The sequence below is a fragment of the Chenopodium album genome, chromosome 11 (assembly GCF_948465745.1).
Source record: "Chenopodium album chromosome 11, dcCheAlbu1.1, whole genome shotgun sequence".
Lineage (NCBI taxonomy): Eukaryota > Viridiplantae > Streptophyta > Magnoliopsida > Caryophyllales > Amaranthaceae > Chenopodium > Chenopodium album.
The window spans coordinates 6,036,973-6,050,466 of NC_137844.1; the positions used below are offsets into that span (position 1 = coordinate 6,036,973).

Sequence of the window (13,494 nt, forward strand, 5' to 3'; positions counted from 1 at the left end):
CGACAGGGTTAGCCGGTGAATAGAGAGAGGAGAAGGAAGAGGGGTGATTATTTAGGGTTCGTTTGGCATCGCTGTGGTTTTCTGTTTTTTGGTTTTTTGTTTTTTAAAAGTATATTACATATGTCACATAATGGATTAAAAAATATTTAGACTTATTAAAATCATGATAATTTTGAAAACTGGCAACAAAAAAGTGAAAACACCTTTTTCTTGTTTCCTGTTTTTGGTTTTTAGTTTTCAAAAAAACAGGAAACTGAAAACCAAAAATGATGCCAAACAAGCCCTTAATTTTTCATTTTCATTTCTCGTTTCCAAGTTCTTCAAAAGTGTCCCGTAAGTATTTATTTATACTTAACCTAGAAAAGTTTGAGCCATGCACGGTTTATTAAATTAATTATAATCGTAATTAAAATACGAGTGGGAAAGAATCTAGAGGGAGAGTACAAATAACGATCATAAATTCATAATATGAGTAAATAGATTGTTTTGAAACAAAAATTATGGAGTATACTTAAATAAATAAATTTTGTAGGCAAATTAATAAAATGTTTATCATGTCAATCATGATATTTGAATTCACAACCACAAAACATGTACTTCTAAAAGTCTTATCATCTCATTTGTTAGTTAATATTGCTTTAATCCTCGACTCATAAATATCATAATACATATAGATTGGAGATCTATATATTTACAATTCCTTTTGTATACCCCCGGTGCACAATAAAAATACTGTCCATCAATAATTATCACGTGCCATTTGTAGCTCTGCAGTGCCCAAAATAAAGAGAAAACAAATTTACTTTTTTTTTTTTGATTAATTTTTTTTACCTTAGCTTTCTATCTCCAACCAGAAATTTGTTGAAATTTTCTCAAAAATTATGATTTAATCCAACCTCAAAGCTGCTATCTCAACTAGTAATTGAGCCAAATCTTAGCGAAAGTCTGGTGGATTTGTTACAAATTTAAATCAAATCACAATACGTTATAATTCAAGAGTAGTTTATTATCATTCATCTTTCACATTTTCGCTCCAATTGACTGAGGTTTTCGTCGCTTTAAACAAATTGTTAATTTCCTGCTTATATTTAACTTTTGTTTATATTAAATTTTTTATTTAAAAAATAAAATAAAAACAAAATAACACTCAAAAGTTACCCTTTTATATACAAAAAGTTACCCTTAAACTCACAAAAGTCACCCTCTATCTAATAAAAGTTATCCTTAAACATACATAAACTACCCTTAAACACACACAAGTTACCCTTTTATTTACAAAAAGTTACCCTTAAACTCACAAAAGTCATCTTCAATCTAAAAAAAGTTATCCTTAAACACACATAAACTACCCTTAAATACATATAAGTTACCCTTTTATTTACAAAAAGTTACCCTTAAACTCACAAAAGTCACCCTCAATCTAAAAAAAGTTATCCTTAAACACACATAAACTACCCTTAAACACATATAAGTTACCTTTTTATTTACAAAAAGTTACCCTTAAACTCACAAAAGTCACCCTCAATCTAAAAAAAGTTATCCTTAAACAAACACATACGAAGCATAAGTTACCCTTAAACATACACAAGTTAATCCATTATAATACAACCAAAAAAAAAAAAGTTATCAAACCTTCATTACAAAACGCTGAACATCATTACAATCTTCAATAGGACACATCTTCACTATAACTTTTTTCTTCTTCAAAGATTTTTTATCCACCAATTTAGTTGATTCTACTTAAAAAAATTACTGTAACATTAGAAAGAACAAAAACAAGGAGAAGAGGTAAGATGAAAAAGCAATGAAGAGGAGAGAGAGAGGGGATAAGGAGATTATAATTATATAAAGACCAAAATGTAGAAAAGAAAAGAGGAGAGAGAAAAAAATCAGAAAGTGTTTTTGGAGGAGAGGACAAAATCAAAGAGGTAAATAAAAAAGTACAAGTAAAAAAAATCCCTAGCACGTGAGAAGATTAGAAGAGGACAATAATTCCTCAAATTGGGCCGCGCGCCATACACTAAATATTGTACACCGGCCTTTTTTAAAAATTTGTGATATATTTAATGACTGTGATTTTTTTAAAAAAAAAAATCGATATAATATTTTATTAACATAAATGTATCTAGGTACTGAATATGGGTCATCATAATGAAACGAGATAATTTCTAAAATCTCGATAATAGATTAATAGTAGACATTATAAATATTAAAAGGAAAGTTAAATAGATTAATATCTAAAATCTCGAGAATAGATTAATATCTAAAATCTCGATATATATAGTAGACGTCATAATTGTCATCCGAATCTATGTACGTGTCATATCTGAAAAATATGGTGTACAGAATACATAAATTCAAGGTTGTTTTTCATTAATCAAGCATAAATAGACAAATAAACAAAAAGTAGGTTTTGATACAACTAATTATAAATACACATTAAAGTTCTAATTTTATATTCCTTCGATATAGATCTAATGCCTTGTCCCAAAAAAAGTATGGATTAGTATGTTTTGAGCATTAAAGTCGAATGAGTTCTATTGATTACATAGATTCGGATGACTGATTGATAAACGAAACCAAAAGAGACTAGTAAATGCCAAAAGTAAAAGCTTAACAAAACTAGCCATCATTGAAGTTTGAAGTTTTAACATTAGCAAAACAAGTTAAACAACATACCTATTTCACATTCAATTCCAATGGCTAAGACAGTGGCCAAGTACTTGGTATCAGACCCTCGTTTCTTAAGCTTAACTTGAGTGTTGTAGTCAACTGAATGAGCATTCGTTAAAACTCTCCTCCCTTCAATGATAAACCCACTGCTTGTTGATTTATACTGTCTCTTCCTTTGCCAAGGAAGCGAAAAATTTGGCTTTGTATGCATACAAAACACCTTCACCACCGCGTCCATCAGCAACCGGTTATCACAACCACAGTTCTTCTCCAACGTCACAGGCATATTGTGTTAGGATTGTTGTTTTGTATGTAGAAGTTGTTACTACAACCCATATCCTTGAGGTTCTTATATACTGATTAAGTTGTAGTTGGTGCATTGTGCCGTGGTCCATGAGAAGTGGGTCGAAAGCAAGAAATAGTACGATAAGTACAGGTACAGTTCGCTTCTTGTGTAAGAACTAGTACAGTCCTTACTATGTCAACGTTTCACATCAATTGATAGTGTAGAAACACTTGGTCGGTATTGGAAAGAATGCACATAGATTAGGCTGCCTTGTCCTTGTGCACCAAGAAGCCTCAATGAAATTTCATAGCAACTTTGTGAGATTTTGAGTTTTTAACCCTTTAGTTGGTTTGTACAAGTAAAGTAGATGTACTATATTTTCCTTCGTACCATAGGAAATACTAAACTATCATCATCAACCAATCACCAATTCACCATAGCTTTATACTGTACTCTGTAACGCATACCTGGGTACATCCAAATAGATGATCGAGTACTTCTACATTCGCCAATTAGGGAAATCATATGCGTTTCTCTCAACAATATGAGTTAGCAAAAAAATGGTGCAGATGAAAGAAAAAGGAAATAAAGGATGAAAAATCTAAGCATTTTCACTCTCAAAAAAGGTGAATCAATCAGCTTTCGTACAATACATATATAAAATACAAACTTGACTACTACCTTGTATTTAAATTGGCTGCACATAAAACAGTAGTTACAATGAAGCACACATTACTGACCAAAAAATAAAGCACACAATTGTGAATTTGTGATGACCCGTGATGTAGGCATGTAAACCGAATCCTTGCAGACAGGTAACAAAGTATACAACTGCAAAACAACTATGTATGGTATGCGAGCTTCAGACTTCAACGCATGTTTTAAGATCATCAGACATTACAGAAGGAATGCCGTGTGTCGCCAGAATATCTGCAGTAGCAGCTTTAGCAGCCTCAGTCCGAAGAATAACTACCTGCCATAAGAAACAAAACAACCAATTGCAAACTACGTTCAGTTGTGATGCCTCCCAATTCCCAAATGTGTCCATGCTTATATTTATAATCACATATGTAATGCTAGAGAGAGCTTATAAAAGAGAGAAAACAGACCACGTTGAAAATTAGATCAAACTTTAGATATTCATCATTGCAGGACTCCCACCATATTTACCAAGCTTTTTAGTTCTTCACAGGGTTACCATTGACCGCAAGAACCTAACAGAAAAGCAGCAAAAAAAAATGTTGCATTGATAAGCCAACTTTCAGAGAGGAATGAAATCAGCACAAGCTCACAGCTGAAGAATGTGGCAGAGTGAGGAAAATCACAGGAACAATTTACATACACCCCCCCCCCCTCCCCCCCCCCCCCCCCCCAACAAGAAACAAAAGATACTTCTAAGTAAGTTTAAATGAGAAGATAAAACATACCTGGACATTAGCAAGACCTTCATATCCGATGTTAATGTCAGCCACAAGAACCTACATAAACGGTGATAGGTATATATATATGCAATCTGCAACTCAACGCATTTTGTCACGAGGGAAATGCTGCAACTTAAGCATATCCAATAATGAGAAAAGACAACATAACTAGGACCATCAAAGTGAAATGACAAGTGAGAAGTTGCAAATCAGTGCTTCCACAGATGTGCATTTCTTTAGCTTGTCTCACATGCAAATCCTTTGATTTCAACTTAAAAGCCATACATAGTATCTTCCATGTGATAAACTTAATAATATATCAAGAAAATCACTGATTTAAAGAAGAAAACTCAATACAACAGATACTTTCAAGCCAATATAAATCTGGGAATTTAAATGGCACAGATAGCTAGTAAACATGTGAAGCAGATAGTCAGGAGTGTGATTCTCGGATATCTAAGAGTTTAAGCAGGGGTCTCGATGAAAGCCCAGGCAAGTCTTGTAGTGCCTGCCTCAGCCAACACAAACGTAATAGATAGTCTAGAGGGAGAGCGATGTATTGCAACATAACTAGTAGCTCGGGGAATAAGTTGAGTAGAGTAGTAGTTAGAGTAGAGGGGAGAAAAAGGAAGTTGGATATCCATACATAGAGGAGTCTATATATAGAGGAGATTGGTGAGAGTGAAAATAATCAGAATTTTGTTAAGAAAAAGTTACCTTGCATCAGATTGTTGTTGAGAGTGTACAGCAACTTAAAGCCCAATTTCATGATTTAAAGGCATCAAATTACAGTCAATCATCCAATTTCCCCAAATTCTCTTCTTCCTCAATTCTCTATTTCTTTTTTTATTTTTAATTATTGTTGATATACTGTACCACTACCTTTATCCCAAATTAGTTGCTACAATTTCCTTCTAGGGGTGACCCAAATAAGTTGCATATCACATCTGGTTCTTTTCTCCACTATCTCTCTAAAGTTGGAACCCACACTTAAATTTTTCTATAATTTGTTATTTACACAAAAAAGTGTGCCAAAACCAAATGTTGCAACAAATGAAGACGAAGCTAAGAGTAGAAGATAGAAATTCTAAATAACAAACTGAAAAAAGATAGTTAAGTATAGAGTTGATGCAATTAAATCATCAACAAAGTTGTATACAATCCCTGATTCCCTGAACATGCTAAGCAACTACGGACCAAAAGCTAAAATAAAACCTTTTATTTTATATTTTTGCATATTTTTATTCTCATTGATCTCCTATACATATAGATATCCTGTTTCCTTTCTAAATACCTTCAAGTGCTACTATACATACAAATCATAATCCAAGGATTTCAAGACAATTATTTCTAACATTTAACAAAACACACATATGTTCATGCAGTCATGTTCAATTGTTTATTGGTGTCCAGGAGGAAGATACTAAACCTGAGATACAACAACAAGATCTTCATCTTCTGATTGTGCCATCGAAAATTGAATTTGTGCAAAATATCGACAGTAACATCATTCTGAAAAATAAAACAGCGATCAGTTCACACAACCATAAAAATTAATACCAGGGTACAAATAAAAGATTTCCATCAAATATAATCTCTACATCTACAGTCGGGAATTAGAGAGGAAGAGTGACATGGAATAACTTAAATTGGCCAATCAATATACCAACATATGTTTGAGAAACATCAGTTATCTAGACATCTAGTTAAACAATAAAAGTTCGGGTTAAGTTCCAGCAAGAACTGTATCAGCAATTTAGCAGACATCATTTTCAGCTCAACGGCAATAAAAGTAACATATCAGAAAACCACAAGCGTCCCGAACAACGTTACAAGGTTCGCGGTACGTTGCTGCGAATCGCGACCTGAGTCGTTCGTACCGGAACACGGTACAAACGCGACTCAGTTCGCCGGACTCTGCGAACCAATTTCGTAGCTTGGTTACTTGAGTTTTCTTCGGTTGATCTATGAATGTAAGGGATTTGTTTTATTTTAAAGCAATTTTTAAGCAATTTCAGGTTAAAGAATTGTTCAAATATGAAGATAATGGTGGAGGATGAAAGCAGAGAAGATGGAAGAAGGTTGAAGATGATTCCAGAGAATGAAAATGATTAAAAAAAAAAAAAAAAAAGGATGTAAAGTGGTCCCTTTTGGATTTTTTTTTTTTTTTTTTTTTTTTTTTTTTTGTTTTAATAGATAATCCTTATTTTACTCTTGTCTTGTCTCATTCTAAAATAATGTAAATCTTTACCCTTTACTCCTTTTTATGTGTGATTTCAATAATACAGAGTAAATATAGCCATATATAGGTATAATGCTAGAGTATACTATTAGTACATTATACATACATTATAAAGAATGAAGAATGTACTTTTTTGTATTTTTTTTAAACATAAAGAAGATTGTACGTTATTTCACTAAATAATACAGTATTAGATTTTTTTTATTTTTTTGAAAAAGTACAATATTAGATTTTAAAATAAAATATATATGTATATATTATCAAACTATTTTTATTTTTATATTTGTCGAAAATAGTCTGATGTATTATTTTAAAAAAAAAATTCATGTTAGTATAAATTTATTGTTATTTTAGAAAAAATAATCTTATATATTATTTTAGAAAAAATAAAAAAAATATGTAGTATTTTAAGAAATATAAAAAATATATACTATATACAGCATACTTGTTCCAAAAAAAAAAAAAAAAAAAAAAAAAAAAAAACTATATACAACATACATTCTGAATATATATATGTATTTATTCATCTAATAATATAATCTAAAAATTAATAACAAAAAAAATTGAAAAGGGAAACTGTTACATTTACTCATTTAATGTAGTATTAATGAAAATTAACATAGTAAAAAAAGTTATTAGCAAATTTCTATATTTTTGTTTGATAAGGATGGTTATATTAATTGATATGACCCCTCAAAAAAAAATTATTTGATATATATCCAAGTCATGCTCGATCTACGTGGTATAAATACTTAGATTAAAAAATGGCAATTATTAGGGTAAAATTTAAAAAAAAAAAAAAAAAAAAAAAAAAAAAAAAAAAAAAAACACTTACAAAAGATAAGGTTATATATTATATAAATTAGACGACCAAAAAAAAAATTACAGAGTATATAAAATTCAAAGTTAAGATCTAAAACTAAGGAGATATAATTTTTATTATTTAAGAAAAAGATAAATTGATTAACAAATTTTATTACAATATATTATGTACCTATAAGATATACAAAAAAATTATGATAATTAATAATTACGAATTATGATATTTTATTAAATCAAAAAATTTATTTTGAATAACACCCATATATCAAAGAAGTTTTAAAATAGTAAATTGATAAAAAGTTATGAATTGAAGATTGTCGATAATATGTGAATAAGAAATGGAGCAATGGACAAAGTATATAACTATACATTTTTATAGGGTATTGTGAAAAATAGGTATGTGATAGATCTCTAATTAAAGAATTATAATATACGTTAATACACTTGGTGTATATTAAACTATAATTACATACTTATATAAAGTATCGTGAATTTTTGATAAGCTGATAAGTAAAGTATAATGATGGTGAATATGTATATTTTTAGTTAATTATCAATCAAATATGATAACTTAATAACATACCTATATTATTGATCTATGATAGGAAAATGAATACTTAGTCTATATTGTGAAACTATAATTACATACTTGTATAAAGTATCGTGGATTTTTGATAAGTTGATAAGTAAAGTATAATGATGGTGATTAAGTATATTATTGGTTGATTATCACTCAAATATGATAACTTAATAGCATACCTATATTATTGGTTGATGATAGAAAAAGGAATACTTAGTATATATACTTATATAAAGTATTGTGGATTATTGATAAGCTGATAAGTAAAGTATAATGATGGTGAATAAGTATATTATCGATTAATTATCAATCTAATATGATAGCTTAATAACATACATATGTTATTGATCGATGATCAGAAAAGGAATACTTAGTCTATACTGTGAAACTATATTATATACTTATATAAAGTATCGTGGATTATTGATAAGCTGATAAGTAAAGTATAATGATGGTGAATAAGTATATTATCGATTAATTATCAATCAAATATGATAGCTTAATAACATACATATGTTATTGATCGATGATCAGAAAAGGAATACTTAGTTTATATTGTGAAACTATAATGACATACTTGTATAAAGTATCGTGGATTATTAATAAGCTGATAAGTAAAGTATAATGATGGTGAATAAGTATATTATCGACTAATCAATCAAATATCATAATTTAGAACTTAATAACATACAATATGATTGATTGATCAATAAACCCTAAACCCTAAACCCTTAATATCATACTAAGGTAATTAATAAATATGAATATCCCTAAGAATAATTATAATGATTTTTTTAATTTGATAAAACTAAGATTTATATTTGATTGATACAAAATTACAAATAAAATTATAACTTATTTAAAATTATATTTAAATTCTTAAATAAAAAAATAATGAAAAAAAAAGGAAAGAAAGTGGGACGTTGTAACAACGTTCCCATTATTCCCTTAACTCTTTGACTAAAAACCCATTAGTCACATGTTCCAATGATCAATCATATCCTACACTCTAAAAGAGAAATAGTAGATGAAAAGCCAGCCATATTTCCCTCCTTGAACAGACTATATATCTAGAGATCAAGACTTTCAACTTCCTTCTACAACCATAAAACCCAAAAAAAAAAGTAAATTTTTTTTTTTAAAAAACCAAGATAAACATTCAGTAATGGCGTTTGGGAAAAAAGGAGCCAATCAAAGACAAAGACCACAACCTACAAATTGTGAGCAACCTCAGAATAAGTCAAATGATGATTTTATTATTGTGGAAGATGAAATTCAACCAGAAAATACAACTACAATTGAGCAAAATCCTTCACAAAAAAATAAAAAGCCATTGTTAGATGAAGTTACAATGGTGGAAGAAGGATTGAAAAAGAAGAATGTAGGAGGAACAAAAAAATGGAAATGCAACCATTGTGGCAAAGTAGCAAGCAGCTCGTACACACGGATACATCAATATTTTTTTGGTCCACCCCCTGGAATTAAATCCGAGATTGGGCGTTGTACAACAATGTTGTCAAATAGGGTTCTCCTTCAACAGCTAAGGAAGAAAGTGGAAGACGCAGAGCATGATGGTGTCTCACCATCCTTAACACGATCTACTGTCAACATCAAAACCACAGCTGCTACGAGCAGTCCCATAGCAAAGTCTTTTGCTACCATGGAAAGGCATCAAGTTGACATTAAAATTGTTCGATTTTTATGTGCTAATGGGATTCCATTTAATGTGCTTAGAAGTCCAGAATTTGGAGAGATGTGTAAGGCTCTTAATCATGCTCCAAAAGATTATAAACCTCGATCGGCGGATAGAGCAAGAACTTCTTTGCTTGATGATTGCAAGAGAGAAATCGAAAAAGAGTGTGCTCCTGTGAAAGATACTTGGGTGACTCAAGGGACTTCTATAGGTTCTGATGGGTGGACAAATGTTAAACATAAACCACTCATCAATGTCATTGCATCCAATAGTCGGGGTTCGATGTTTTTGTATGCTGAAGATTTTTCTGGCGTGGAGAAAACAGGAAAAGCAATAGCAGATTTTCTCCTCACATCGATCGATGAAGTAGGCCCCTCAAATGTTCTTCAAGTGGTCACTGATAATGCAGCAAATTGCAAGTTAGCAGGGAAGGAAATCGAAAAGGTACATAAGCATATATTTTGGTCCCCATGTGCTGTACATACCTTAAATTTGATTTTCAAAGACTTTGCTACTGCATTTCCTTTTATTCATGATACTTACACTAAGGGAAAAAACATTGTGAAGTATTTTTTAAACCATAATCATGCTCATGCTATTTTTAGAAATCACTCGGGACTTGAGTTGTTAAAAGTAGCAAAAACTAGATTTGCTTCACATTACATCTTACTGAAAAGATTATTAGAATGTAGAGAAGCCTTAGCTACTACTATAGTTGTAAGGGCTTGGAAGGATTGGGTACACTCCGGAGATGAGCGTACAAAAGAATTAGGAAAGGAAGTGGCAGCAACTATAACTGATGATGAATTTTGGGATGAAGTTGACAATATTTTGGCCATTACCAAGCCAATATATTTGATGATAAAGTTTGCTAATGGTGAAGGGCAAAAAATGGGGGAATTGTATGAAAAAATGGACTGCATGATTGGTGAAATTAATGATGTAATGAAGAATAATAAACATCATGCTGATAAGGAAAAAATGAATGAGATTCTTTTGTCTAGGTGGGAGAAATTGAATATACCTATGCATTGCTTAGGATTTGCTCTCAATCCTTTTTTTTACGATACAAACTACCTACAATCTCCCGCTCCTGATGGGGTGCCTAGGAGAGCTCCAAATTATGATAGAGAAGTTGTTCAAGGTGTTATTAAGGCTTTTGATAAAATAGGGGAAGATGAAGAGGAAAGAAGAGTGTTGCGTCAACAATTAGCTACCTTCCAAGCTAAGGGGGAAATTTTTAGGACACTTTCAGCAAAGGTTGATGCTGTGACAATGAGTCCAATTTCATGGTGGTCTACCTATGGGGCTGAAACTCCTGAACTAGCAGAGATTGCTGTTAAGGTGTTATCAAAGCCTATAACCAGTAGCTCAGCAAAAAGAGTATGGAGCACATACTCTTATATTCACAACATCAAGAGAAATAGACTCAATTATTTGCGGGCTGATAAGTTGGTGTTTATTCACACAAACATCAGACTTATCTCTCGCTTCACAGCAAGCTACAAAGATGGACCATATAGGAAGTGGGATGTTAACCCTGAGACTACCTATTTAGATGATTCAGCAACAAGATTAGAAGACTCAAGGTGGAGGGAAGGACTTGATTCACTAGAAGGAGGAGATGATGATGCAAATAAGATACCTGAATCTAAGAGGCAACGATTCCCAGACTCCTAACTGATATTATTATTTGACTTCTAATGTTCTGAACTTCTGATTTTTTGAAGTATAATGTATATTTGCACTTTAGTCATTTTGGCCATTTTGGCTTTTGGAGCTAAGTGAAGTTTGTATGTAAAAATGTAAGAGCATGTGCTGATGGATTATGTCTTTTGAGTAAACTTTTGGCTACAATGATTGTAATGAAAAATTCAGAAAATCCATGAAAAAATGTTAGTATTATTCTTGCAATTATAATTTCAGTATTTAACTTGATTTATTTATAGAGAAAATTTTAGTATGAAAAAATGAACTTACAGCAGTCAGCTACAATAGTCAACACTACTCAATAGCAACAAGAAATTTAAGTCATTCACAAATCAATCTCATTAATGCTTTGTTTGGATTGAAGGAAAGAATTAAAGGGGTGGAGTATCTTTCATTTGAATATCAAATGAGGAAGGAAGGGAATTGGAGGAGAAAGAAATGGAGGGAATAAATTGTACAAAATTTATCTCTCCAATAATGGAGATATTTGGAAGGAAAACTCATCATTCTTCCCTTTCCTCCCCTCCCTGCCCCCCCCCCCCCCCCCCCCCACCCATTCCCCTCCCTCCCATTCTTTTCCTTCCCTTTCTCTATCCAAACACAGTGTAAAAATTTAGAGCTATCAATGCATACAAAAGGAACCGTCTAAATTATTATAGTTTATCTTAGCACTAGTCATGACTCTTTTAGCCCACAGAGATTCAGAATAACAATCCAAACAAAGCCATGAAAAAAACATGAAAAATAACCCAACAAAGATCATAACTTCAGAGTAATGTCAAGGCAGTTTTAAATATCCAATTGATTGAAAGATAAACTATCATACCAATATCACACTCAGTCCCAACAGCAAGTACGGTGGCCAAGTACTTGGTATCAGAACCGCGCTTCTTGAGCTTAACTTGAGTGTAGTGTGCCACAGAATGAGCATTTGTCAAAACCCTCCTCCCAGCAATGACAAATCCACTACTTAAAGAACTACACTGCCTCTTCCTCTGCCGCGGAAGAGAATAATTCGGCTTTGAACTAACACAAAAGACCTTCACCACAGCGTCCATCAATGGCACAACACGCGATGAAACTGCCATCGGATTGTGGCCACCATTGCCATTCATCTCCATAGAGAATGGGGTCTTGTCCAAATTGTTTTCATACAGGCTCGGCATCAGAAATTCACGTTACCAGGGTCAAATAAAAAGTTCCGGTATAATAGGCTTAACCGCTTAAGGCGTCTAGGATTTCTAAGAGTTTTCTTTGGTTTGTGATAGTAGCCACCCATTTCTGAGTAGTTAAATACTGAAATTTTTGCAGAGTGGGTGGGTGAAATTGGATCAATATAATAAGTCTTAGTCTTTTCATATACATTAAAATGTATGAACAATTGAACATCACACATTAAACCAAAAAATATGAACATGAAACGTGTTTAACCCACCAAACCGACTCTTTCCTATTCTTTACCTTGACTTGAATTTTAATTTTAATGGAGTATTAAATGACTTCTTAAGAAAAACCCAGAACCCCAAAGTATAATATAAACTACTCAATCAAACTAATTAGGGTTTTAAAAAAGAAATAATACCGAAAGTGGAAAAAAAAAATCTAGCATTTTGGAATCAAATTGCAGTATGACAACATACAAATGACAGTTGCAGCAGAATTGTATTTAAATTTAGGAAGAAATACCATGTTTCTGGAAATGAGATAAGAGTAGAAAAGCTTCATTTTTGCTGAGGTTGAACAACAATGGCGTCACCTCCAATTCAAGTTCAAGCAGACTTCATGCGTAAGCCAGCTAAAAGGGAATTCAGGAATTCAGAAACTTCCCCAGAAAAACTTCCCGGGACATTTTTAAAATTAACCCCAATGGACCCAATGTGGAGTGGTGGATAGGGTTGGACAATAAAATTCAAGAAACCAAAACTGTTCTCGAATCTGGATCCGAATCCGAACCCAAAAAAAATTATGAAATAAAAATTCGGGTAATCAAACCGAAATACTATTTCTGTTTCTTATTATTTGTGATAAATGGATATTTTATGTCTCATAATTAATGCTCTGTTGATG

General features: G+C 31.8%; 1 long non-coding RNA gene across 5 annotated transcripts; it reads right to left on the reverse strand.

The window, feature by feature from the left end:
* Window positions 1-3,545: 3,545 nt before the first annotated feature.
* LOC145567245 (uncharacterized) lies at window positions 3,546-13,272 on the reverse strand. Of its 5 annotated transcripts, none has more exons than XR_014095531.1 (5): window positions 13,114-13,272; window positions 5,810-5,892; window positions 4,387-4,512; window positions 4,067-4,173; window positions 3,546-3,905 (listed from the first exon to the last, which is right to left on the reverse strand). It is a non-coding gene; the product is annotated as an uncharacterized LOC145567245 (long non-coding RNA). The 5 variants fall into 5 exon arrangements; XR_014095530.1 differs by having other exon boundaries at window positions 3,546-3,932; window positions 4,069-4,173; window positions 13,114-13,268; XR_014095532.1 differs by having other exon boundaries at window positions 3,546-3,932; window positions 4,069-4,173; window positions 4,387-4,506; window positions 13,114-13,262.
* Window positions 13,273-13,494: the final 222 nt, after the last annotated feature.